Raw genomic sequence first — 13,440 nt, forward strand, 5'->3', positions numbered from 1 at the left:
TAAAAATACATTGTGTTGATTTTGAACATTAATAAGGATGCTATAATCGCTGTCTTTCTCTCCCTAGATAACAGGAACTTTAACCTATCTTGGTTTAATGCAATCTCAGAATAAGAACTGTTTAGAGTCAGGAGGGGCCCTAAAGGTCCCTCAGTCCAATGCTTCTATTTTCCAAATGAAGACGCTAAAACTTTAGCCATGAAGAGTCCTGCCCAAGGTGGCAGAGTTCAGGAGAGCATCTGAACTTCCAGACTCCCTGCATGCATTTCCCTAACTCCAGCTGCAGCTTATTTTTGCCCCAGCTTCTTCTCAAACACACATCTTTCCCTTGCTTCTGCCTACTACAGTTCATTTCTGTTTGGAGTTTATCCTGGAGTTCAGCATCTCTGCACTCAAACAAGCAACTCATTAGGAACCACTGCAACAAGGAGAAAAAGCACAAGTTGAGGAATTAAGGGGGGGGAAGTTTGACGACTGCGTGGGGAAAAGTGGGCCAGTCAAGGGCATAGAGAAGAAACGAAAAGAAGCAAAGAAACATGGAAGAGCCCTCAAATCTCTGCCGACTCTAGGAGTGGTGCGTGTTTGGGAGTGAGCCTGCTAAGACATCCTTAAGCCCACTCTCTTGAGAAAACGCGTGGATATTCTCAAAAGGAACCTTGGAAAAAGAAAAAAAAGAAAAAAAAAAAAAAGGAAACAAGTCTCCTGGACAAATGTGCCAGGAAAAAAAAAAAAAAAATTATCATTCAAGATCACTCCATTGGACTTTGTCAGCTGTGTTTTTCCCTACATTGGCTCTACATGAACGTCTTCAGACTTTGCACCTTCCTTAGACTAACTCTTCGGCCAGCAAAGGCAGAACGTGTGCTAGAGACACAACATATCAAACGTCTATAAACTCACAAAGGGAATGGATAGTGAACACACTGTTTTGAGATATTAAGCTATTTTTAATATAGATATGTTCACATTGTTCCAGATAGAGTTTAAGCCAGGCTACCAGTACAAAGAAAGCAGTCTTTAAAGCTTATTATAAGTCCTGTTTTATACACAGAGGATGTATTTCCCTAAGATTTGTTAAAGGGAAAATATTAGTAAATTAAGAAAGCTTTGATAATATCCCAACTAAGAAGTATATGATAATGGCTTAGTGAATTTAGGAAGTTTTAACCTATAATATGTATCTGTCTGTTTACCTGTCTATGTATGTATGTACTGTATGTGTCTATCTAGCTGGCTAGCTAGCTAGCTATATATCTATCACCTATCTCTTCTCTGTCTTTTGCCATTGATGCTATAGGATTTACGCTTTATTAGAAAACATTTCTTATTGTCCCTGGTAAGAGTCAAAATGCAGATGGCAGAAAGAATTATGGGTAAAATTCAATATAGTAAAGCAACCAGGGTTTCATTCACACCAGTTCCTGGAATCCCTAGCGTTATTTTCTGCCTCCCTGATTTTGTGAAATCCTGTTTATACTTCCAATATTGAAGCATATTTTTTAAGAATCATGAGAGAGCTTCCCCTGGCCTGTTAAGTGCCCAGGAGAAAATTAAGAAAAAAAAGTATTTAATTTTTTCTTCACCTTGCAGTTTATAGTAGAGACACTGCCATCATCATCTAGAGAACTAATCCTGACACTTGACTTTGGCCGCTAGGTATTACTGCCGTGGACATAGGCTCTATCTCATTTTTGGCAAAAATAGAGAAATCTTATTCATGGCATAAAATAGTAAATCCTACTTATCTTTTATGAGTCAGGGCTTTGTTAATTTGTCATTTATGCTCTGGATTTTAGCTGGCACTATGTGTATACTCACAGGATGACAGGCTAGAAGAGGGCTTGGAAACAAAATTTCCCACTTCTTTGGGTGACAAAATAATTGGTTGCTCACACTAGAACATTCTAGAGAGTTAGTGGTAGTACTTAATAAAAACTGTAGGACAAAAGGTTTAAGTTATTTTGGACCTGGGCAAAACAGCACTCACCTCTCACCTCTACCCTTGTCATCAACCCCTCTCTACTTTTCCAGATCTGTATACTGAAGTCCACAGAGGGGCTTCGTGGTAAAGCTGGAATCTTCACCTCTAATTCCCATCAGTTTTTCCCTATTGCTCCATCTTACTCTTGGCAACTAGCAGAGTCCTTCATTAACTTTTCTTTATGTTCTAATCTCAGCTCAATCCTAGTGAGGCCCCCTACCTTATAGAAATACTCCTATTGTAAGTTTTCATGAAACCATGTATCTCATCTTTGTTGTACTTATCATAGTTTTAAATTTACATTTGATTTTTGTACTAATTGAATTAATGCCTGTCTCCCTTTCTAGCCTGTATACACCATCACAGAGATACCAAGTACAGTGCCTGGCAAATAGTAGGCACTCAATAAACAGTTATTGAATAAATGAAGGAACATCTGCTTTACTATGGGTATTCCATTTTGTCATTAGTGAGATTAATGACCTGCATATTGCAACATATTGTCTGCAGACACTGTTACCTCCTTCAGCCTAATTTCTTATGCCATTCCTTCTGCATGCACCATTGTCTCTCATGAAGATATCTATCACAATCCTTGTAATGCGATGTGCCATTTATTTGTATACTTTTCTGTCTCTCTCTCCTAGACTGTAAGTACTTTGAGGTCAGACACACTCATTTATCCTTTTATCTCCAGTATCTATTACAAAGCAAACCACCCAGAAAGTTCTCAATAATTGTTTGTTGAACGAACGAACAAAATAATATTTAAGATGCCTATTACCATGACAAAATATATGGCTGCACACAAAAGACAATAAGCCACCAATCACTCATTTCATAATGGCTCATGATGAAACTGGAGGGCTCAGATGCATTACATGTTGAACAAAAGATTGTTCCCAAATACTTAAGGACTAAAGGCACTTGCAAGGTAACTCCCCTTCAGCGCAATTTTTACTGTTAGTTCTTTCTCATCTCCCATTAATTGTTTCATTTTCCAATTAACCCTGCTTCTGGGGAAGCCCATGTGACTGTCAGGAGGGTGGATTTCACTCTGGCAATTGAAAGGTGGGGCCTGCTCACTTACACTCAGGGCAGACCAGCTGAAAGTAAGCAGTTAAGCATGCCTGGTTCCCAGTGCCTCCATCTGGACACTGCCTGATCCCATTGTTTCTACCATTTCAGCTGCAATTTGCCCTGCTGGGAGAGCTTGGCAATCAAAGGGCAGGGTGGACAAAAGGGAAGCACAACAAAAGATCAGCAGTAATGGGGGGGAAATGGTGCTTTAAACCCAGCGCTCAGACGGCTGCAGTGAAGGGGCAAAGAGGACTGAGAATGAGTGCTTTTTAAGGGGTCCAGAAGAACAAGGCTTCCTTCCAGCAGTGGCTGATGGCTATATCTCGTTGCATTTCACAAAATCCCATTTCTTCATCTGTCAGCCATGACAGATTATATACACAATGGTGAGACTGTCAGTTCCAATATGCCCTTCACTGAGAACTGAGCACTTACTCCATTGAGACAGAGCCAGACATCGCAAAACAGGCTCCCGGCTCAATGCAAGGGCAAGCGAGCTCTCCCTCCCATCCTTCTCCAGAGGTCTGGGGATATTATTCCATATAGGGGGCTTTGACTTGGGGCCTTATTAACCCACATAGCACTTGTTTCCATTTCCCCTTTAGATTTTTCTGGGGGATCAGACCTGAATCTTCTATGGACTTTATACTACCCTCAGCCCTCAGCAGGGCTATCTCTGAAATGGTTAGCAAATAAGGGAATACTACATTGGGCCAGATTATTTTTATGGAAGGCTTTTAATACCGTCAAGCTCAGCATGTCTCTTTGAAACTGTGCACCTCAGATTGGGACTTGAACCCACATGCTGGGATTCGAACCCAGCCTAAATCCAGACTGGGACTTGAACCCATGCGGCCAGGACTTGAACCTGGCCAAAACCCTGATTAGGGCTTGAACCCACATGGCTGGGACTCGAACCTGGCCAAAACCCACGATCTTCCAACTGAGATCACACACCTGGTTTCAGGACTTAAGAAGCTCAGATTCTTGATATCTCATCGCAGAAAGAATTCAGTGAGAGACAAAGTGATCGGTAAGAAGTGGATTTATTTAGAGAGAAACACACTCCACAGACAGAGTGTGGGCCGTCTCAGAAGGTGAGAAAGGCACCAGGGTATGGGGTTGTCAGTTTTTACAGGAGCGGGTAATTTCATAGGCTAATGAGTGGGAGGAGTATTCCAGCTATTTGGGGAAGGGGTGGGGATTTCTAGGAATTGGGCCACCACCCACTTTTTGATCCTTATGGTTGGCCTTGAAACTGTCATGGTGCCTGTGGGTGTGTCATTTACCTTGCTGATGTGTTACAATGAGTGTATACTGAGGCTCAAGGTCTAGTGGAAGTCGACCTGTCTGCCATCTTGGACCCAGTTGGTTCTAATCAGTTCATGTCATGTCCTTGGGCTATGTCATTCTTTCTAAGGTTGTGTGCTGCCCCCTTCCCTCCAGTTTCATCTTGGCTGCTTCCCCATCCCCACAAATTGATTGATTGTGGAACTCACAGTCAATTCTGAAGGTATGGCTTACTTTTTATAAGAGCAGTGCTTTCCATGCACCTTGAGCCTAGGCCAAATATTCATCAGGGAAACACCATTCTCAAAACACTAGACAGATTTCTCTCCTACAGAATGTGTGTATGGAAGGAAGTCCTTCTGTAATGTGAAGAATTATTTTGTAAAGTAGATAACTATCTCCTCCCCCACAACCAACATATAAATTGGCTTATACAGAATCTAAATTTTGTACAAGTCAGATTTCTTTTTAAAAAGCACTTTATTTTTACATAATTTTAAAAACAAGCATTAAATCACTGCATAAAAACTTAAAAGTCTGTGAAAATGGAAGAAAGGAAGTCACCCAGCCTTATCTCAGGCTTATCTAAAGCAAGTTTTGTCACAATGAGAGGACGACATGACGATTTGGGTCTGAGAAAAATCATATCAAAAATCAAAAATCAAGCATGACTTTGTGGATGATAAACTACTCTTTTGGGTTAGCTGTGTTTGTGCTACTTTTGACAGCAATAATTTAAATTTACTGTTTGTGGGATATTTTGCTTTACGTGAACAGGAAAATGTGCCTGGGTATGAAGGAATGAGGGGAGCTTTATCTCTTATTTTGGCACCTGGTACTTCTCGAGATGTGGTCCTAGATCCCTGTATCAGAGCCACCTAAGGTACTGGTTACTAATACAGATTCCTAGGCCCCACTGCAGATAGGCTCATTTGCCATCTCCCAGGGTGGGACCAGGGAATGTGCATTTTAACATGCTCCCCAGATAATTCTGATATATAATTGAGTTGTAAAACCACTTATCTAATGTTTTAACACCATAATTCCTCTGGGGTGGGGCTCTTCCGTGGTTGCTGTGACATTCACAGCACTTTTTGGTGGTAAATATGCAGAGCAAAACACCACAGACCTGTTAGGATATGTAATTTGGCACCACTGAGTATTCCTGTTTTGCTCTCTGAACTCTTTGTAATTTACATAGTAAGAAACTCTAACACAGTCCATCCTCTGTTTAGGTTTTCCAAGTACACTGCATGGTGGGCAGAGGTCAGTTATATGGGTGGATGAAAATACTGTCCTTCCAGAAAGAACTAGGCATGCAGGGGTTCGTGACCTCCCACCCTGGGATTTCTATTTCCCCAACTCATCCAAGCCAATCCCCAGAGTTCTGGGGAATCTTGGCATTCCACCCCTGAGTCTTGAAGCAAGTGCTCAAGCCTGAGCAAGAGCTGAGTGTGGGAGAAAAGGAATGCAACCACACACTGTCTGATTAAAGGTTCTCAACCCTGGCTGCATGTTAGAATCATCCAGGAAGCTTCATAAAGAACACCATAGCTGGGATCTGATCCAGACCAATTAAGTCAACATTCTAGAGGTGGGACCTGAACAGTAGTACATTTTTCAAAGCTCTCAGTTATCCCAATGTGCAGACAGAGTTGAGAACCACTGGATTATATCAAAGACAGGGGTCTGGGTTAGGGACTAAAGAGGCTCTGATATTATCAGGAGATGTTCCAGCTCAGTGGTTTTCAAATGTGTTCCACAGAGTCCTAGGATTTTGTAAAGACATTTCTGAACTGTAGCCAGTGGATTGGGCAACAGAGAAGCTCCATTCTTTTAACCCCCAATTGAACAGAGCAGCCTTGCAAAGGATTTCATTAAAGAGAAAGGAGGTGGAGAGAGATGGTTCTGTCACTTAAGAAAAGACTGAAAATTACCATTTAGGCTCATGAATAGGAGGAATGCACATGCCAGCTTCCATTGAACTTGCTCTCAAAGCATCTCTCCTCAGCCCAGTTCGTTCCTGCATTTGCTAATGGTAGGTAGAGAAGAATGTCACTAAGTACCCTATTTGAACCATGGCTTTATGATCCTGTGATTCCACAGAATTCCATGAATGTCTGTGTCCTTTCAAAATTCATACGTTGAAATCCTAACTCCCAGTGTCATGGTATTAGGAAGTGAGGCCTATGGGAGCACAATGTGATTAGATCATGAGGGTGGAGACTTCATGAATGGGGTTAATGCTCTTATAATAAAAGAGACCCCAGAGAGCTCACTTGTCCTTCACCATGTGAGCACACAGAGAGAAGACAGCCATCTATGAACGAGGACGCAGGCTCTTGCCAGACACTGAATCTGCCAACGCCTCGCTCTTGGAATTCCCAGCCTCCAGAACTGTGAGAAATAAATTTCTGTTTTTACAAGGCACTCAGTCTATGGTATTCTGTTATAGCAGCCCAAACAGACTAAGACAATGGAACACAGAAAAGCCCCTAAATGGACATGAAGTTTCCAGTTACATATATACAGTCCTCATTTCCTGTCACATGAATTGCCCTGGGAAGTTACCTTAGTGTGGTTCCCATAGGAACAATTCCTGATTTGCTATTTGGGGACTGTGAGTGATATTAAAGCACTCCTTTTATTGGGGGTGATAACAGCTTACACAAATACAGAGGCACTATCATATGCTTCCTTGAGTACACAGTAATTCTGCATAATTAATGATTGTGGACTTGGTTCCAACCATAATGGTATTAATAGGTATTAGACTTAACTTTTCTATGGAAATAAACATAAAACTATGAAATACATGAAACAACTATTTTCAGGCTTTGAGCAACAGGTAATATGGGCCGTGATTCTAGATAGAAGGAAACTTAAGAGGCTCTGCCATATCCCTAGTTTTCTGCCCAGGAGAACTTTCTAAACCTGGGCACAGGGAAGTGGAATCCAGAGAACTGTAATTTCACTGGGTAGAGGAAACAGAGATTATAGTTTGAGACTTTTGAGGGGACTAGAACTTGGGGGACAGGGTACCTGAGAAGAGGGAGATATGTAGAAAAAGAATCCTAGAAACCTTAATAGAAATACCCTATGTCTTTGGCCAAACTTTAATCTGCACTTGAGGGCAAGATTCCACGAAGCATAGCAGATATTTGCTACTGGGGGCTATAAGCTGAACATAGAGTCCTAAGGTCACAAAATATTGGGCAGTGTTGGATTTCTGACTAGCCAGAATGGGGAGACTTTAATAAATATCCCAGATGGTCAGTTGATATCCCAGAATTGGTACTCCTTAAGAGTAGGATTACTCAAGCCCTAGCATAAAAGCTAGCAAAGTCTAAAAAGAATCCTTAATAAGATAAAGCAAATCTGCCAGTAAATTAACTACCAATCAGAACAAAAGTAAAACTCTTCAAAGGAAAACAAACAAACAATTATTAGACAAACACTGAAGCAAATATGACGCATACCCAGGAGGGTAGATATAGATCCAAGGCTCTCAAAACAGCCATTATAAAGATGGTCAAGTAGTAAGGAAAAGATGGGAATAACTGATGAACATACGGGAAATCTCAGCATAGAGATGGCAACTATACCAAAATAACAAAATGAAATTCTAAATTGGAATAATACAATATCTGAAATGAAAAATTCTCTTGATGGGCTTAATATAAGCATACAAGACACAGTAGAAGAGAAGCTCGGAGAACATGAAGAAAAGACAGCAGAAATTATCCAAATTGAGGGGTGAGTAGGGTGGGAGAGGGAGATTAAAAAACAAACAAACAAACAGCACTTCAGTGACCTATAGAAAAGTATCAAGTGGTCTAACATACATATAATTAGAATGCCAGTAGAGAAAAGAGAATAATGCATGTGGATTCACATAGCTAAGAATCTCAATGAATCCCAAGCAGAATAAGCACACAAAAAAACTACATCTAAGTACATTGTAAACAAATTGATGAAGTCCAAAGAGAAAATGTTAAAAGCAGCCAGAGAAATAAGACACATTATATACAGGGAAATAGTGACAAAAACAATGTCTGATTTTTATCAATAAAAATCAAGCCAGAAGACAATGAAATAATATCTTTAAAGTACTAAAATGAAAATAAAGTCAACTTAAATTTCTCTATCCCATGAAAACATTCTTCATATATGAAGGCAAAATAAAGATATTTTCAGATAAATAAAAAGTGAGGGAATTCACTGCTGGTAGACCTGAATTACAAGAAATGTAAAAGGAAGTTTTTTAGCCTAAAGCGAAATAACACCAGATAGAAACTCAGATCTACATGAATGAATGAAGAACATGGAAATGGTAAATATGTGGGCATATATACAACGTCTTATTCTCGGTCTTAAAATCTTCAAAAGGCAACTGACTGCTTAAAGTGGAAATAACAACAGTGTATCATGAAGCTTATGACATTTATAGAAATAAAATGTACAGTAATAAAACAAAGAGCAAGAGAAGGTATATGGAAGTATACACTTGTAACGTGCTTATATTTGAAGAGATGTAATATTAGATTAAAGTAGATGTGATACTTTAAGGGTGCATACTGTAATCACCAGAGCAACCACTAAAAATAAAACAAAGTTGTATATCTAAAATGCCAATAGAAGGAAACACACGGAACACTAAAAAGGCTTGATTTGTCCAAAGAGGGTAGAAAAGGAGAAAAAAGAATGAAGATAGATGGGAAAAACAGAAAACATATAGTAACATGGTAGACTTAAGCTCAACAATATAGGTAATTAACTCTAAATATACTAAACAACCCCTCCCCCCAACAAATGAACAACAGAAGGCAAAGCCAAACCAAAAAGCAGGTGGTAGATTGTCAAACTGAATAAAAAAGTAAGACATAACTATATGTTGTTTACAAGAGATACACAATAAATATTGGGTTGGCCAAAAGGTTCGTTTGGGTCTTTCGTAACATGAAAAACCCGATTTAACTTTTTGGCCAACCGTATACAAAGATAAAGACAGCTTAAAAGGATGGGAAAAGACATACCACACAAACACCAAATCTTAGAATGCTGGAGTGAATTAATATAGTGCAAAATGGGCTTCAGAACAAAGAGTATTACCAGAGGCACTAGGGACATTTCAAAATAAGAGAGTCAATTCATCAAGAAACAATAATCCTAAATTTGTTTGCATCTCGTAACATATACTTGGATCAAATGCTTGAAATGAAAACTAAGAGAATTAAAGAAAGACATAGCCAATGACACAAAGGGATTTTAACACTCTTCTTTCAGTAATTGCTAGAGCAAATTGACTAAAAAAAAAATTAGAAAAAATATACAGAAGATTTGATCAATGTTCTCAATGAACTTAACCTCACACAACTGCAAAACACCTTCACCAAAATATGCTGAATCACAAAAGTAGGGGTGGATAGGGAGCACATGCCAATGTCCTCAAACATCGTTTGTCAGCAAGAAAATGCCAATTAAAACCACCATGAGATACCACTGAACACCAAGTAGGATAGCTCATATTAAAAATATTGAAGATAACCAGCACTGATAAGGGTATGAACAACTGAAACTCTCAACTCTCATCCATTGCTGGAGGTAGCACAAAATGGTACTACTTTGGAAGCTGTTTTGGCCATGTCTTATTTATTTATTTACATCTTTACTGGAGTATAATTGCTTTACAATGGTGTGTTAGTTTCTGCTTTATAACAAAGTGAATCAGCTATACATATACATATATCCCCATATCTCCTCCCTCTTGCCTCTCCCTCCTACCCCCCCATCCCACCCCTCTAGGTGGTCACAGAGCACCGAGCTGATCTCCCTGTGATGTCTTTTAAAGCTAAATATACCCTATGACCCAGCAATTCCACTCCTGTGTATTTACCCAAGAGATGAGAACATGTATCCACAAACAAACTTTTACAGAAACTTTACAGCAGCTTATTCAGAGTAGAAAGCACCTGGAAACAGCGTAGGTGTCAATCAACAGAAGAACACACACAAACTCATCAATACAAAGAACAATGTATGGATATATTCCACAATATGGATAAGTCACACACATGAAATTATGCTGAGTGAAAAAAGCCAGACTCCAAAAACGTACATACTGTATGATTTCATTGCATAAAGTTCTAGAACAGGTAAAACTAATCTATTATGATAGTAATCAGAAAAGTGGTTGCTTAAAGGTTGGGTGGGAGTGGGAAAGGGTAGGAGGAAAGTTTCTGGGGGTAATACACATATTTTGTATCAGGATAAGAGTGTGAGTTACACAGCTGTATACATTTGTCAAAAACTCTTTGAACTGTACACTTAAGATGTATACATTTCAGAATATGTAAATTTTACCTCAATTATGTAAAAGAAGGAGAGAAAATACATCAAAGATTACTAAGAGCTCTCTATATCACATGCACACTCACACCCCAAAGCCACTCAGCAGAACTTAGTGACACTTTCTTTCCAATGAACACCTAGGCAGCCAACAACTCAGTGTTTCCCCTTCCCCAGGCCTCACTCTCCCCTTTGCTCAGGGACAGCTGAGGGAGTTGATCCCAAAACAATGGAGCCTGAGTCAAGGAGACAGGTGCCTGTGGCTTCTTGCAGGCCCCATTCTCTCCTTTCCTCATCCTTGGTGGCCTCCCTGACCTGGGCCAACAGGTAGAAAGGTGAAGTCCCCCTCCACCCCAGCCACAAATCCACCTTCCTTGAGGTAAGAAGGAAGCTTGACAAGAACCTGCTCACAAATCAGTTAACGCTGCCCCGCCTCCTCTGTAAATCATGTGAGATCCATCTGGGTAATGACTCCTCCAGTGTAATTCCCTATTAAGAGGCTTTATCTGGAGAGATAAGCAGCTGGTTTCCGTGTCACTAATTGCTGTCTGCTGTGATTTTAAAACATCTGCACCATTGTGCTCTTCATTTTCATATTCTAATCACCCTGAAACTTGAAAAAGGTACATCATTGATTGTTTCTATGGGTTAATTAGTACACAGTCTCCTTGTAGAGACAATTTAGAGGCAGCCAGACCTCAATCAGGAAGTTTGTTTTAAAAATTAATAACATTGGCGGTGGCTGGAGGGACTGTCACGTTCAGGGACATATCAGGGCTCTCCTGGTGGGGGAGCCACCCTTTGTTATGCTCCAAAGAGGAGGGAAGCCAACAGGGCTAGAGGCGGGGGAGCAGGGAGCAGCAGCAAGAGCAGCAGGGGTGCGGACCCGGCCTGGTCCCCAGTGGACCCCACCACTGTCTCCACTGCCCTCCTCCTTGCTGTACCATCTCCACCTCCACTAGCCTGAGTCTCTTTCCCTGTCAGCACAAATCAGGACTCTGATGAGGACTGAACAAAATACCTGAAGGTGAGAGGAATTTGTTAAAACAGTAAGAGCATGAGAGATGATTTCATGTTTTAAAAGTCTGTTCATTGTTCCCTCCCCCTCCCCCCACCTCAACTGTGGGAAGGGAGCTATAGTATAAATGAAAGACCTGGACCATATAGAAGAGTGACACTGGAACCCTGAGCGTCTCAAATTTAAATTGCACATGATTCACCTGGGGATCTTGTGAAAATGCATATTCTGATATAGAAGGTCAGGGGTGGAGCTGTGATTCTGCATTTCTAACAAGCTCCCAGGTGGTGTCCAAGGTCAACCATTTGAGATGTGCTGGCTCAGACCCTCTTTTCTCAAGCCTTTGACTGAGGTCACTATTCCTGAGATCCAAGGGACAGCTGAGAGGCCGCAGTGTGGTGGGGAGGCTTGAGATCTATGCGAGGGTCTGAATCCCAGGACCACAATGCAGGACAAGTCCTGCGGCCTCTTCCTATCTTAGCTTCCTCATCTAGAAATTAACAGCAGTATCCACGTCAAAGGGGAGTGAGAGTATTAGCAGCTGGTGAGCGTAAAGTATTTAACAGTGCCTGGCCCTTAGTAGGTACTGTGTTAATATAGCTAAACTTTTGTATTGTATTTTTCAATAAACTACTTTTCTGAAAAGTAACATCCAGCAGAAACAGGGGATAGGGCAGAGGCATTAAACAGGGAGCGCCTCACTTAAGCTCGGATGGTGTGCTCTTGCAGTCACTCATTCCAGAAGTCTGTCGCTACCCCCACCGCCACCCTCAACCTATTAACCCAATGTTCAGAGCTCAAGGTCTTCCTTCAGAGCCTCCCTTGACCCACTTGACAATACAGAGTCACGGAGAGCTTACTTCTGCACAAAATACATTGTTCTATCTATTAGACACTGCTTTCCCATTTTGAGCCGAAATTCTGTTTGCCCCTTGGATTGTTTTGCCAAGCTGGGGAGACAAGCATCCCTGCAGGTGTTGGCCTGGATCTGAGGACCAGGACCCTGTAACTGAGAGTGAACACACCCTTGGGAGGGAGTTCCTGGCAACCCCTCCTATAACAGTTCTTAGCAGAACTGAGGGGTCTTAGCAGGTCTCAAAGGGGCTTCCCCAGTGGGTCTGGAAAAGTGCTATTGTTAGGGGAAAATGCTAAAAACTGGGCTTTCATTTATGTGACATACAAATAGAAAAACAGCCTCTCAGCAGACGAGCTAGAAGTCAACTCAAGAAAATTTAGAGAAAGAGAGAAAATGGTGTGGAGCTGCAGGGCTACCGCTTCAGAGGCAGCCATGGTGTAAGCTTGGCAGGGCTAATTGGAGTGCACATTGCCACATCCTTCTGGAAGGGACACGGAGGCCTCCTGATTGAGCCATTCAGGTGCTGAGAACTTGCTGAAGCAGAATGCCACCAACAGTACCACCTCTGCCCTGCTCCAGCAAACAGGCTTTGCCCACCCTGCCCAAGCTTCTCTAGGCCTCCAGCTGGGTCCCAGGAACCCTAAGGGACAGGGAACAGTCCTGGCCTGGGACATATTCTGTAGTGAAAGTCCTAAGCAACAGTGCACACAGTGTGCGCCCAATGAAGATGAAGCATCGCGGAGCAACAGTTGGGTTTTAAAAATGTGTCAGCTACTCTCCATGTGGCCTATTCTTCAGGCCACTCCCTCAAAAAAGGAGGAAAAAGAACATGTTCTCTTCTCTTCTTCTTTGAGAATCAGTAGCATA

General features: G+C 41.3%; 1 protein-coding gene across 2 annotated transcripts in view; it reads right to left on the reverse strand.

Annotated features, from left to right (window-relative positions):
• SETBP1 (SET binding protein 1) overlaps positions 1-13,440 on the reverse strand; it is a 372,240-nt gene that overhangs the window by 111,139 nt on the left and 247,661 nt on the right. The gene's annotated exons all lie outside the window — the stretch shown is intronic.

This window comes from Lagenorhynchus albirostris, chromosome 14 (assembly GCF_949774975.1).
Source record: "Lagenorhynchus albirostris chromosome 14, mLagAlb1.1, whole genome shotgun sequence".
Taxonomy (NCBI): Eukaryota; Metazoa; Chordata; class Mammalia; order Artiodactyla; family Delphinidae; genus Lagenorhynchus; species Lagenorhynchus albirostris.